Here is a 14,580-nt window from a genome sequence, read left to right as displayed (position 1 = left end):
GTTCACATCACTTCGCTAAAGTTAGAAAGATATTCACAGATTCGGCTTTTCCGGGTCAAGAACTCATCGGAGGATCATTTCTTCTACAAAGCGACACCTCTCTGCAACCACAGCAAGGCAGACAGTGAGCTACAATCGTAGTTTCCTCAAAACGAGTCTCCCACCGCGCTGGGAGACTTACATTGGACTCTATGCAGAGCTCGCTGCTCCGCAGATGCTTAGGGACCGTCTGCAAATTGAAGCACCAGAAGAATAATGATGGAGAAATATTCAACAGACTGATACAGATGAATAAAGCTAGAAAGTCAGATCAAGGAGAAAGGCAATCGTTTAATACAAAACACGAGACACTAGCCTTAACCAGCATAGCAGTCATTTTAACACGTGGGGAAACAAAACATTAAAAGAGGCCAAAACATTCAATTTTAGTACATTTATAAATGTTTCACACATGAAATTTAACCAGAAAATCACAATTCTCCATGTGGTCAGCTGTCTTTGAATCTAGAATCCTAAAATGCTCTAAACTGAATAGTGGAATGAAGTGAAAAAAGCCGAGCTAAAAAACGAGCCGGTGGAACGAAGCACATCTAGCATAAAAATCTGAGTAAAATCTAAATCACTGAGTGATTTAACAAGGACTCATCCAGGAGGTCCCAGAGGAACCAGAACAACATCTGAAGCTCTGCAGGACTCACTGCCTCAGTTAAGGTCAGAGGTCAGGATTCAACAATTAGAGAGAAACTGGGAAAAATGGCCTCCATGGGAGAGGTCCAAGACCAGAACCACTGCTGACCCAGAAGAACCCAAAGACCCGTCTCACATTTACCAAAAACATCTTGATGATCATCAAGACTTTTGGGGAAATATTCTGTGGACTGATGAGACATTTTCAGTTTTATTAGATAAAGTTATTCAGTGTGAAAAAGTTTCCACTAATGAGCCTGGATGTGCTGCTTTGTGTTGATCTGCCAAATAAAATCCCAATAAAATCAGCAGTTTGTGGTGGTCAGCTGATAAAATGAGACAAAGTTTAATGGGGTGTGAATACTTTAGCAGGGGCCTGTATTGTAACTAAGTTTGCTAGCAGGACTCTGCAGCAGGTGATGGATGTTGAGCAGCTGATGTGTGGATGAAAAGCCAGAGAAAATGAATGTGCTCAGCTTTGATGGTGTGTAAACTTTCCTAGCAGCAGAAGCAGTTGAAGGTTTTCTCTGAGCAGTGAGCAGACTGCAGAGTTGGACTGAAGGGAGACTCTGAAGTCTGAAGGTAGAACCGTTAGAAATAAGACGCTGCATTTTAGGAAGAGAAGAGCTGCAGTTCTAACAGCCCTGATGTTAGATAAAACTCCATCTTTAATCCAGCAAATAGAAATCTCTGCTTCTGGGAGTCAGAGGAAGCTGAAAGCTGGGAGCTTCTAGAATGGGGAGCAAAGCAACATGGAGGCTCTCAGAAATGTTTCCATCCTTCAGCTTTTCTAGCCCAGTTCCAGCAGCTCAACATGAAGCCAGATGGAGATTTGGCCAAAGAGCCGACCGCTTGTCATTGTTCATCATTTAGAAATCAGACTGTGAGGACATCACAGAGCTGCAGTCATCACACGACACCAGAACCCAGCAGAACCCAGAGAAGAAGCAGCAGCCGTGGTTCTGTTATGGATCAAGGTACCGTGGTCCATGAAAGGCTCATTAAAACAGAACCTTAGAAACTAGAGAATGGGCTTTTACTGCAGAAAAGTTTACAGTCCTAACAGAGTTTCATTTAAAGACGTTTTGGTTCCAGGCGGTTCTGTAGGAGTCGGACCCTGGAGCGGGCTCAGGAACCCGACTGCAGGTTGAGGTTGTTCAGTAGAATCCAGTTTCTACCAGTGAGTTCTGTGGTGCTGCTCGGTTGGCCTTTAACTTTTTAATCTCTAAACCTTAACAAGGATCAGATCTGCGGTGAGTCTGGACTGAGATCTTGGAGAACGGTGGAAATGCTGCGGTGAAACCAGAACTTTGGCTGTTTTTTGGACCCAGGGAGAATATTTGCTCAGCGCTGAACTTCCACTACATGCAGGAATTTGCTGAGACGTTTGGTCGCTCAGTGCTGCTGCAGGTTGAGATCTAGAGGGCTGTGGGCCACCATGAGGGCATTTATGGCCAGGGAGAAAACACACAGCACGCTGCTGTTGGCATGAAAGGAGGGAAAACAGGAAGGAGGCACCGTTCTGGACCCGCTCAGTTCCCACAACAGTTCTGGTTCTGTTTGCTTCACTGTTAACCGTCATCTCAACATATTATTGTCCTTTTCCATCATTAACTTGCTTCTAAAAAGTGTTGCTTTAGTGAACATAGTTCTGTGATGTAGAACATGAAGCTGTTACTGATTAGAGAAAAGAAACGCTTTAACCCAGAGATGGAAATCTGATCAATATCAATAAATCAATATCAATAAATCAATATCAATAAATCAATATAAAATGAACAACAAGTTAAAGAAAGCAACATATTCCTCCTAGAATCATCCCTGCTGTGTTTTTCTCTGCAATGAAACGTTTGTCAGGAATAAATCTGTAATTTTCTCCAATCTGGAGGCAGAGGCTCTGTTTAAAGGAAGTAAATATCTGTTCTGTAGCTGTTTTACCTCCACATGTCCATTAGAAGATTTGCTGCTTCTACCTGGAAAATAGACGTCTATTCTGAGCCTGTTTTTCTATCCAGCTCTGTGGACCAGAACCCAGCCGCTGTAGAACCTGTGATCAATAACTAAGATTCATATTTTCATCTCTAAATCTCAGTTTATTAGTATGTTCCATATTTCCACTGATGGCGTTATTACTGCTGTGTTACTAGTCTGTTAGATGGAGTCATTAAGGTGGTTCAGCTCACTGGCTGATAACAGCCTGACTGACTTTAAAACAAATAGCAGCTGGTTCTAAAACCTGCAGAGGTTCTATCAGATCGGTTCTGGTTCTATATGGATCTCCTCAGGAGAACCTTGACTGCTGATTTTATAATAAATATGTTAGCTAAAGGTTAGCGGGCAGCTGCCATGTGGAATAAAAAGACAAAGATGCAGGAAGGTTTGGTTTAATATGTGTGTTAATCAGCTGATAGGACCATTTGGACCAGAACTTTTAGCTTTCAGAACCAGAACAAAGCAAATGAAAGCACTAAACCCTGTTGATAATGATGGAAATATGTTGCAGTTGTTTATTGTCCTAAAACCTTAATACCATCCGACCAGAACCATGTATTGATTTGGCTAAAGGAGCAGAACCTGGCTGGCTGGTTCTGGTCCAGTTCTAGACATTAAATAATGATCCTTGTCTGAGGAATGTGGAAACCATCTCCTGCTGCCTTTGGTTTGTTTCCCCAGAACCTTTGAACAACTTTAAAATATTCTTTATGAAGTTAAATGTTTAACTTTATTTTTCATGAACTTTTAAACACAAATATCATCTTTAGCTTTGAACGGATCCAGAACCGATCAGAATAAAAGCAGATTCAGAACCAGGAGCTCAGCTTTTAGCTACTTTGTAGACATGATTCTGGGAGGAAGATTTTTTAATAAAGTTCAGTTTTTTCCAGTGTTGCTGCTCATGTGCATTTAAGAAGCTAAATGAGAGACGAGGGGAACCGGTTCTGCTGCTCAGACGGACTCTGGACTCCCCAGCAGAAGAGAAAACAGAGCAATAGTTAGAAAAGCAGTTCTCACTAACTTTCCAGCTGCAGACCTTGCAGAGGGAAAAAGTCCAAATGGTGGAGTGATGAAAAAAGAGGCAAAGCAGCGACTTGTTCCATCCTCTGATGATTAGAAATGAAAGCAGGAAAATCTGCAAAGTGCTTCTTTAGGATCCTGTTCTACGGCTGCAGCTTCTATCTGCTAAATATCTGACAGTTTGGCTTCTAAAGCTTTTGTAGACGAGGTCTAAAGGAAACTTTCTCACTTCTGTGGCTTTATTTCCTGGTTGAACTTTGCTGGTTTTAGGCAGGTTTCTTTCCTCCAACACTTGATGCTCAGACCAGAAGGTTAGCTCTGGTTGCTCAGAGCTCGCTGAGGATCAAGGACGTTTGAAGATGAAGACGTGACTTTATTGACATGTTGATGGAAATAAATGACTATTCTGAATTAACAAGGAGGAGATGGGTGGTCTTCATTAATCAGCATTTATTGGATCCTTGCAGGGAGAACAGAACCAGTCTGTGGAAGATGTTCAATCTGCTCTAACTAGACAGAGAAATGTTCTTTTCTAGATCTGGCTCACTAGAGGCAGCCTTCAAGAGCGACTCCCCGACGCCTGCAGCTTTCCTTTCTGCCTACCGCTATCTGTGCTCCTCAACCTTGGCTCTCTCTCTGAGACTAAACACAATCAGGCCTTCAACCGCGCAACATAGATTGAATCCTTTTGTCAGGCTGTTGGCATTTAGAAAGCAAGGATAGGAGAGAAACTTTACTCAACATAACAGTTTGAACTTTTCTATCTGAGCAACAGATGATTGATTTGCTCGTTTAAATAGTGACAGTGATGGTGGAGAAGATCCTCCAGGCTGGGCTCTGTGAGGTCAAAGGTCAGGTAGGTTACAGCAGGGAAATCATGATCCCCAAGTTGCTGAATATTTGCAGCTTTTCCATCTTTTTCTGACTGCGTTCAGTTCAGATGATCTTTTAGTTCCTTCCTGCAGAGATCTGAACTTTCCACCATGATTCCTGTCTGATTCCAGCAGAGCAGCAACACAGATGATGGTTTAAAGACAAACTGAAGCAGATGCAGACAGGAAGGATTGATGGCTGCAGTTAGTTGGTGTGGACAGCAGGTGGCGCTGCTGCATGGCACACAGAGGGAGAGCAGCAGCTTCCTGCAGGGACACATGAAGAGCAGCATGAAGCTGAGCTGGGAGACATGAAGCTTTAACATCTGCTGAACTCTTCAGCTCCTCTTTCCCTCAGATCTGCCCTGAAGCAGCTTTAAGGTGGAAAACTGCTGCAGCTGGAGGAGATTCAGCAAAACCAACATGTTGCTTTGCTTTCTGTCCCAGAAGCTCCAGAGGAGGCTTGGCAGCATGAAGGTGGATGGAAGAAGAAGTGACAGCAGTCACCTCCACACAGGCTCTGCTTCCTTCCTGAACATCTCCAAGCAACACGTTTCCTCAGCTGTGCTGTTAGGATGCTGCTCTGAAACATCTCAGGAGGACAGGACACTTGGAGACACTTTGGAGAGGAGATCTCCTGGAATCAGACTCACCTAAAGCTGCTGAGAGCCTCAACATCTCCAGATCCTCAGCAGACTGATCTGAGCTGCTTCTCAGTCTGCTGACCAGAACTTTACTGGACCTGGAGCTCTGACTGGGATCTTCTTCCAGTTTGGGTTTCAATAAAAACATCATGAGAAGATTCCCAGTCAGAGATGAAATCAATCTTTTCTTTGACTCCAAGCTGGGAGAAAGTGAAGCTGACTGTGTGAACATTTGCTGAACAGTTCCAGATGATTTCAGGGAGAAAATGATCCACGTAGAAACAGGACTGAATGTTTTACAGCGTAGAAATAAAGAAAGATTAGAGTCCAGCTAAAGCTGTCAGATCTCCTCCCAGAGTTTCTGCTGATCACTTCCTGGTTTACAGAGAACAAAACTACTGAATGCAATAAAATGTTGACTGGAAATGAGCTGAAAACTGAGAAGAAACCTGAAAAACACACAAGTTTCACCCTGACCTCAGAGTTTTACAGCTCAGTTCACTGTTGATGCAAAGAGAAGATTTGAAAGGAAAGATGCACAGACATGCACAGGCATGAAAATAAGTGTTTAAACTCAGGTAAACACACCTTGACAGGGGGCGGAGCCTCAGGTGAGTCAGTTACAGTCAGGTATCAGATCAGGAGAAACAGGTTCTGACTCCATTTAGTAGCAGAACTGAACAAAGAGAAGACTCTGGATCAGGGTGAGTGTTAACTTGTTCTGGTTTTCCCCTCAGTGGGTTTTCTCTCTGTGGACTGTGAACAGAACCAGCAGCAGAACTCAGTCTGGTTCTCCTTCAGAACCAAGCTGCTGCTTCATGTAACCATGGTGCTTGTCAGGGTCTGATTTCCTGGTTATCAGCACCAACAAACGCTCAGTTTCCTTCATTTGTCTCTTTTCTTCAGACAAAAACTGAATTTGAGAAAATATAAATAATAATATTAATAATATTTCAATGCTGCAGTTTTTTAGTTGTTCAGTTGAACTGGTACCGGTTCTTTTACTGCTCTGCTGCTTCTTCCTCATAACATCAGTTAATGCTGACGTCAGAGACTCAGATCATGTTTTTAGATGAATAATTGAAAGGAATCAGGAAATCTGGTTTCTAGAATGAAAACTCTGGAGTCTGCAGATTCTGATTTAGCTGCTGAATAAAAGCTGAAAATAAAAATAATCTGATGACATCACAAAAGTGACAAATCAGAGTCCTTTAGAATACAGCCTTTTGTAGTTTTCCCTTCTTTTTCTACTTGATTTGAATCCAGTTCTTCATTCAGAGGCATTTTCTTGTATTTCCTGGTTTCACTGATTTTCTCTACGGCTGCAGCAAGTTGGACCCAAATGTGATCATTGGAACATTTGACAACACTAAATCTCATGGAAATGGTTTATGGATCAGAGCGGGTCACACTGGAATGACCAGATTTCATCTTCAAAGATGTTCAACTGTCATTTCAAACCAAGTCGGTATAAAAACCAGATGTTCTGATCCATCTGTTCCATTAGGAGGATTTACAAGCCCCAGTAAAGTTTCAGGTTAATAGAATAATTAACAATGTTCAGTCACCCCACTGCTTTTATTTAGACATGTAGAGAGAACATATAGAACCAACCAGATTCTATAAATGATGGACTTTTTTTTCAAGACCGCTGCAAACATGTTTAATAAGTAATGATTTTAAAATCATGGAGTCAAAGGACAGAAACACAGTTAACACTTACCATAATAAATAACTTTATTAACAAAGCTCTTTTAAAAAAACAAGCAGGTAAAAAACAGATATTAAGAGGAAAACAGCATGGTCAATAAATAAAAGCGCATTTATAAATAAAACTATTCTAAATATTTTATTTTAAAGTCCTACAGGGGGAAATGTGTCTCTGGGTTTAACCCACCCTTAGAGAGCAGTGTGCTGGCACAGAGTGGCACCAAGGGAGCAATCTGTGTCTTGCTCAGAAACCCAGTTTTACAGAGTGAGTTTTGAACCAGCAACCTTTGCAGCCTCTCTAAGACACAAACACCCGACTCCCAAACTGCAGGATCATCACTCCCATATAATAACTATATTTTGATTTGATTTGAGGCAGATTGATCCAGATCATTAAAAGTTGAGCAGAAATCTGCTGAAAAAGGCTTTAATAGAAAATTCTACAATTGTGATTGGTTGGAATACAATCAATCATTTAATGTCATCCAAAGCTGTAATTAACATCAATGAACACATTAGAGACAACGCCAGGTACAGACAGAGAATTAGAGTCTGACGGTCTGGACCTGAGTTCTCCTGCTTTAGACAAACTAAAGAAACATGATTGTTTGTGTTGTTCGTGGATTTATGCAAATTGTGCACAAAATGTGCTCACCAGGATTTTCCAATACTGCCTTAAATGTTTTGGGTCTGGAGTTCACTAGAGCTTCACAGATTGTCACTGTAATCCTCTTCTCCATGACAAAATCTCAGAGCTGGTCAATGTTAGAGACCTTGATCTTCTCTCTTTCCATTTGAGGATGTCCCACAGATGCCCAATAGGGTTTAGGTCCAGAGACATGCTGGACCACATCCCCAATCTCTTTAGCAAGGCAGCAGCCATCTTGGAGGAGTGTTTGGGGTTGTTATCATGGTGGAGTATTAACCTTTGTACCAGTTTACTAAGAGAGGGGATGATGCTCTGCTTCAGTCAGTCACAGTACGTGTTACTGTTCATGGTTCTCTCAATGAACTGTAGCTTCCCACAGCTGGCAGAATTCATGCAGCCCCAAACCATGATACCCCCCCCCCCCCCCCCCACCATCACCACCACCACAATGCCTGACTGTAGGCGAGACACTGGTTGCCACCACACCTGCTGGACACCATCAGAACCAAGGCAGGGCAGGTGGTCAATGTGTAAGTCCAGGTCATTGTCCAGAAAGACGAAGGCTTGGTCTCATCAGACCACCAGCTTTGGTTCCAGTAATAATCTGCTCAGTCGGCTTCTCCTCAGCAAACTATTCTTGGGCCTTCTGGTGCATCATCTTCAGAAGAGCCTTCCTTCTTGGATGACAGCCATGCAGACCAATTGGTTGCAGTGTGCAGCATGTGGTCTGATAACGTTTCAATGATGACGGCACAAATGAAATGAATAGCAACACAAACATTGAACAACAATCTTGTTATCGTTGAAAAGGGTGTACTATGGGTATGTCTGGGGTGGGGGGGGGGGGGGCAGCCTGGAGATGCTGAGTGCAGGGAGGAGGCCTGAGGCAAGAATTGGTTCTGTAGGCCAGTGTGGAAATAAACTGACAGGCAGACAGATCAGTGGGACTAAGCAGGGTTGGTGGTCAAGGTGTAAGTCCAGGCTCAGTGTAGATGTCCTTCAAGGATAAGGCCATGCAGGAAAAATCCTAAAACTAGGAGTCCTCCAGGGAAACTCAATGACCATCTACTTGCTCAAGGCTTTTAATAATCTGGTGACTGTCTGTCCAGTATATATAGGCGGATGAACAGGTGAAGCAGATGAGCTTGACTGAGCTGCCAATGGAGGAGACTCACAGATGCAGGAGATTATGCTGATTGTAGCGGTGCAGGATGAGAGTCAGCAAGCAGACAGACAGCCAGAACAGGGCATAGAAATATTAAAATGATCAGAGTCAAGGCCTGATTTATTCACTGATGGTTGGAGAACAACTACTTTAAACACGGAGGGAAGAATCCCAGAGAATAAAGACTTCTTCAAAAGTGTTAAAATGTCTGGAGATAAAAACATTCAAACGTCTAAAGGACAGGAAGAAGACTTCTTGCTATTGATTGTTCTCATGAACTCAGACTAAGAAAGCGGAGGAATTGAGTTAAACATTTTGCTTCTCTAGATATTGAAGTAAAGGAAGAATTAACAATTTAAGCTCATTGATGAAGGAGCAGTTCTGTGACAGACTGGCGACCTGTCCAGGGTAAACCCGCCTCTCGCCCAGTGAACGCTGGAGATAGACACCTGCAACCCCGCAACCCCGTGAGGGATTAGGCGGTTTAGAAAATGGATGGATGGATGGATGATGATCTTAAAAAGCTATTTGAAATTTGGCTCATATAAACCAATGAGGTTATCCGTCCTTTATAACTCTATTAAAATCCTTTAAAAGGGGTTTTAACATAAAAAGGTCAGAGATCAAACTTCTCCATCTTGCCTGTGTTGCTTTCTGGTTCTCTGAAAAGTGTCATAGATCCAGGAGGATGTTTCAGATTAAATAGAACAGAGTTTTGAGAGTTTAGAAGGTGCTACTAGGTCCAATGAGGCTGCAGACACAGACCAATACATCCACAGAGTGGGATGAATTCTGTTCATCAAACTGAAGAAACCGTTGATAGATGTGATAAAATGTTCTGAAGTATTGGCTCTAAAATGCTGAGGGCCTGTCTGGTTAACAGTCAGAGGTTTGGTATAAAGTTAAACACTAAAGCTTTGCGATCAGAAATGAGTTTATTAATAGTTGAAAGGTCAGCTGGTGTTGGAGAGTCCAGGATCATGAGTTGGACCAGAACCATACTGAGAACAATCAAATGTCCGAATGATATGAAGGAAATCAGATCCAAATCAGTCCTTCTGAACGTCATCATAGATTAAAATCACCTGGTAATGTGATTTTTTCATAGTTTGTTGTTGTGATGGAGAGAATTCTGTTAAAACATCAGCTTTAGTGTTGGGAGGAGATCAAGTAGAAATGCCACAGATGAACAGAGAGAGTCTAAAGCTCAAGAGAGCTAAACTGAGGAGAACCGAGGGGAATTTCTAAAGGAACATCCAGGAGGACCAGCCTCAATAAGAAGAACATCAATATCAGACCATGTTTCAGCTGAAAAGCTCAAATCTAAACTGTTAAAATCTGTTGCTTTTATTTATTTAATTGTATGTTTTTATGACTTTTTGAACTGTGATGCAACTGCTGTATGGGGTGCCGAATGTAAAATTTCAGATAAAATTCTATAGCTGATATATTTTGATTATTTAGCTCACTTTTCTCACATTTAACTCCCTTTTCTCACATTTAAGACAGAAATTCACAAAGTAAAATAAATAGTTAAATGTTAAATCTAAATGTTAAATCTATATCTAAATGTTAAATGTTAAATCTAAATGCTAAATCTATATCTAAATGTTAAATCTATATCTAAATGTTAAATCTATATCTAAATGTTAAATTTAAATCTAAATGCTAAATCTATATCTAAATGTTAAATATATATCTAAATGTTAAATTTAAATCTAAATGCTAAATCTATATCTAAATGTTAAATTTAAATCTAAATGTTAAATCTATATCTAAATGTTATATGTTAAATCTAAATGCTAAATCTATATCTAAATGTTAAATCTATATCTAAATGTTAAATTTAAATCTAAATGTTAAATCTATATCTAAATGTTAAATTTAAATCTAAATGCTAAATCTATATCTAAATGTTAAATTTAAATCTAAATGTTAAAACTATATCTAAATGTTAAATGTTAAATGTAAATGTTAAATCTATATCTAAATGTTAAATGTTAAATCTAAATGTTAAATCTATATCTAAATGTTAAATCTATATCTAAATGTTAAATTTAAATCTAAATGTTAAATCTATATCTAAATGTTAAATGTAAATGTTAAATCTATATCTAAATGCTAAATCTATATCTAAATGTTAAATCTATATCTAAATGTTAAATGTTAAATCTAAATGTTAAATCTATATCTAAATGTTAAATTTAAATCTAAATGTTAAATCTATATCTAAATGTTAAATTTAAATCTAAATGTTAAATATATATCTAAATGTTAAATGTTAAATCTAAATGTTAAATCTATATCTAAATGTTAAATTTAAATCTAAATGTTAAATGTTAAATGTAAATGTTAAATCTATATCTAAATGTTAAATTTAAATCTAAATGTTAAATCTATATCTAAATGTTAAATTTAAATCTAAATGTTAAATCTATATCTAAATGTTAAATTTAAATCTAAATGTTAAATATATATCTAAATGTTAAATGTTAAATCTAAATGTTAAATCTATATCTAAATGTTAAATTTAAATCTAAATGTTAAATGTTAAATGTAAATGTTAAATCTATATCTAAATGTTAAATTTAAATCTAAATGTTAAATGTTAAATGTAAATGTTAAATCTATATCTAAATGTTAAATTTAAATCTAAATGTTAAATGTTAAATGTAAATGTTAAATCTATATCTAAATGTTAAATCTATATCTAAATGTTAAATGTTATATCTAAATGTTTCGAAAATATGCAAATTGAACACGCCCCCTATCGGGTTCACGGCCACACCACCGACCTTGGATCAGCCATGAGATCCATCTGTGGAGGACACTGGAAACATGCCGCACAGACGGCTGACAAGGCAACTTCCTATAACTATATAACTTTCTCCCTTTAACGGCAAAGTTTCTTGTTTTAATGAGAGACTTATCTTGCTTAAACGACATCATTTTCGTCTCATAACAACGCAACATAACCCGGCATCAGCTCGCGGGATATTTGAGTGTCATGGAGAAGAGGAGAGACGGAGGGGCGCCTTTTATTACTTTTTAAGAAGTCGTCATTTGTCGGAGGAATGTATTTCTGCACTGAGGAGTGACAAGGTAAGTCATAAATATACAGCAAGTCCTCTACTTGAAATTTGACCAATTCGGCAGTTATTTATAGTTAACAACTCTGCTTTGGATACACTTGCATTACTGTAGTACAGTCTCTGGCTCTGTTTACACGGTGAAAACAGGTTTGCGTTGCCTTTGTACTCTCCATTTACACACTACAAGGTTTAACTGTTGCATGGGGGGGGGGGGGGCAATTTGACCCGGAGCTTCAAAAATCACAGCGCTACTAGTGGTGCGGCATGGGAATTACACCGTTTAAGTACTCTGTAAACAGGGCCTGTGACTGCAAATGTACCTATCTATGCCCTTATGTATTTTAATCAAATATGATTAAAATAAATTTTAATCCGACACTTGTAAGGCTAATTAAAAGTATGTGTATTCTACACAATGAAAGTGAGGCTAGATAAAGCTACATTTATCCATATTTTATTGTGTCAAAACAAAGATATGAATACAGAGCTTTCTAATGGGACAATTCACAAGCCAGTGAAGGACAACTATTTATATGAACTTCATTAATAAACCCAGTCAACTACTGACATGCTTTAACATGTCAGTAGTTTTTTTTTAGCAAAAACTGATAATCGATTATCATTGCTGCAAATTCAAAAGTTAATATCAGAATTTATCAATGAAAGCTCCTGGCAGCAAGGCACCATTGTTCTCAGTTTATTTGTTGTCCATTTGTTTTTTCTGATGTCTTTAAACTTACTCAGAAAAGAAAACAAATCATTATCAACAACATTGTTCCATTGCAGTCTAGGTTTAAGCAATATTAACATTGATCCAGTTTAACTTTAAATCACAATTTTAAACAGCAGCTATTCTCCTTCTGATGGGAATTCTGTAAAAGTACTTTTTAAAATTCCCATAAACAAAAACATTAAGGTAGGAGGACCAGGATTAAGATAGCTACATTAAAATACAGCCAGAAAATTAATGTTCCCTTTTACATCTTAGAATGCCTGTGCATTTGATCTGACACTCAAAATTTAAATATTTAAAAACTTTGAATTTGGAATATTTAGCTTCTCACATTTAGCATAAGTAACGTGCTCAATTTTTAGAAAGAATAAATTATGTTATTTTTACATTTTGTTTAAAATAAAAAACTTGAAAAAACAATAACAAAATCTCTGCTGTGTTTACAGGTTGGCATCTCTAAAGCTGAATACATGGATGGTGCTGTCCAAAAGTTACTTCTGGATATTTTCTTCCAGCACTAACAGAGGGGGTACCACAGCCAGAATTCATATAGACATGGAGACAGAGAATGGTACAATGAAAGACATTCAAAGATTTTTGCGTCTTGATGACAACTATCCTGAAAACTACTTAATTGTGGGATCCAGCACCCACAGCCAGCACATCAACAGCTGGTGGGATTTCTTAAGGAAATGTCGTGCACAGTACTGGATGAACCTTTTTCAAAAACTGAAGAATACATATTACTTTACTGGTGACTTCTTGGATAAGCAGCCAATTCTGCTCACCTGTTTAAATATCACTGAGGTATGTTTGAATGTAAAAGATAAATACTATATGATACATGCTTTTAAATATGGAGTATGTACTTTAAGAACTTGTTTATTTTCTTGTCTTTCAGGAACAACTCTAAAAAGTGGTTCACTTATGGAACATCATTTGTAAGATTAGAGATGCAATTGCTCCAAGTGGCCGGCCCTACATTATGTATACCTGGGGTGTCAAGCTCCAATCCTTGAGGGCATGTCCTGAAACTTTTAGAGGTTTCCTTGGTCCCACACACCTGAATCAAATGGCACAATTAGCTCCTCAGTTTGCAGTCAGGTTCTTCAGAGTCCTGGTAATTACCTGATTATTTGACTCAGGCGTGTCGGACCAGGGACATATCTAAAAGTTGCAGGACACCGGCTCTTGAGGACTGGACTTTGACACCTGTGAACCCTTCCACGGCGTTTTGGTGAACAAGATCATCTCAAACAGGTTCCTAAGCAAGCGGCAGAAACTTGCACAGTCCAACGTCTTCAGAGGACCATTCACATGTTATGAGACAGTTCGAACTATCATACCTTCTGATGACAGAGAACTTTCTTCATGCACCGTCCACACATGATGAAACAATTGAGTTATGCTTATTTTTAAGAGCTTATATACACACAAACCTGTGACACGTGTGACATTTTCTTGTAAAAAATAGTTTGTGGAGCAAATGACCTTGTGAGCCTGTCCAGAATGAACCTGTCACTTTCCCACACAGTCAGAATTAGGCAGCTGCAGACCCCACAACCAATAAAGAAAAAGCAGTCAAAGAAATACAGATGGAGGAATAAAAAACAGACCTCTGTTTTCACTGACTCCCATGTACTTAAATGTTTCATCATGATGTACATAATTTTTTGAATTTTGGTAACAGGTTTTATATTTTGTGTGATTCTTGTTGTGTGTGACAGCAAATATATGCTACTAAATATATTAGGACAATAACAAGAAATTTAACTTCACATTTGCCTTGTAATCTGTCATGTAGGAAAAAATGTTTAAATGACATGTTCTGTAAACCCCACCACTGCTCCTCATATTCAAGACATAATTTTTATATTTATAACAGCAAGACTCTTATAGTTCTCTGTTACTGAACACTGAGACCCAAGTTATGTACTGTTTGACAATGATGATATGGTCAAATGAGATGAAAAATAAAGTGCCTATGCTTACGTGTAACATGAAAAATTTTAA

The 14,580-nt window shown here is 38.8% G+C and overlaps 1 protein-coding gene and 1 long non-coding RNA gene across 2 annotated transcripts in view; one reads left to right on the top strand and one right to left on the bottom strand.

Annotated features, from left to right (window-relative positions):
• Positions 1-14,580, bottom strand: part of LOC105923771 — a gene marked incomplete at its 3' end in the record, with an annotated part of 780,934 nt that overhangs the window by 70,234 nt on the left and 696,120 nt on the right. The window lies entirely within an intron of this gene.
• On the top strand, positions 11,805-13,662 carry LOC118561505. The gene is made up of 3 exons (XR_004930083.1): positions 11,805-11,844; positions 13,014-13,374; positions 13,469-13,662. It is a non-coding gene; the product is annotated as an uncharacterized LOC118561505 (long non-coding RNA).

Source organism: Fundulus heteroclitus, unplaced genomic scaffold (assembly GCF_011125445.2).
Source record: "Fundulus heteroclitus isolate FHET01 unplaced genomic scaffold, MU-UCD_Fhet_4.1 scaffold_65, whole genome shotgun sequence".
Lineage (NCBI taxonomy): Eukaryota > Metazoa > Chordata > Actinopteri > Cyprinodontiformes > Fundulidae > Fundulus > Fundulus heteroclitus.
This window is presented reverse-complemented; position numbering and strand designations above follow the sequence as displayed.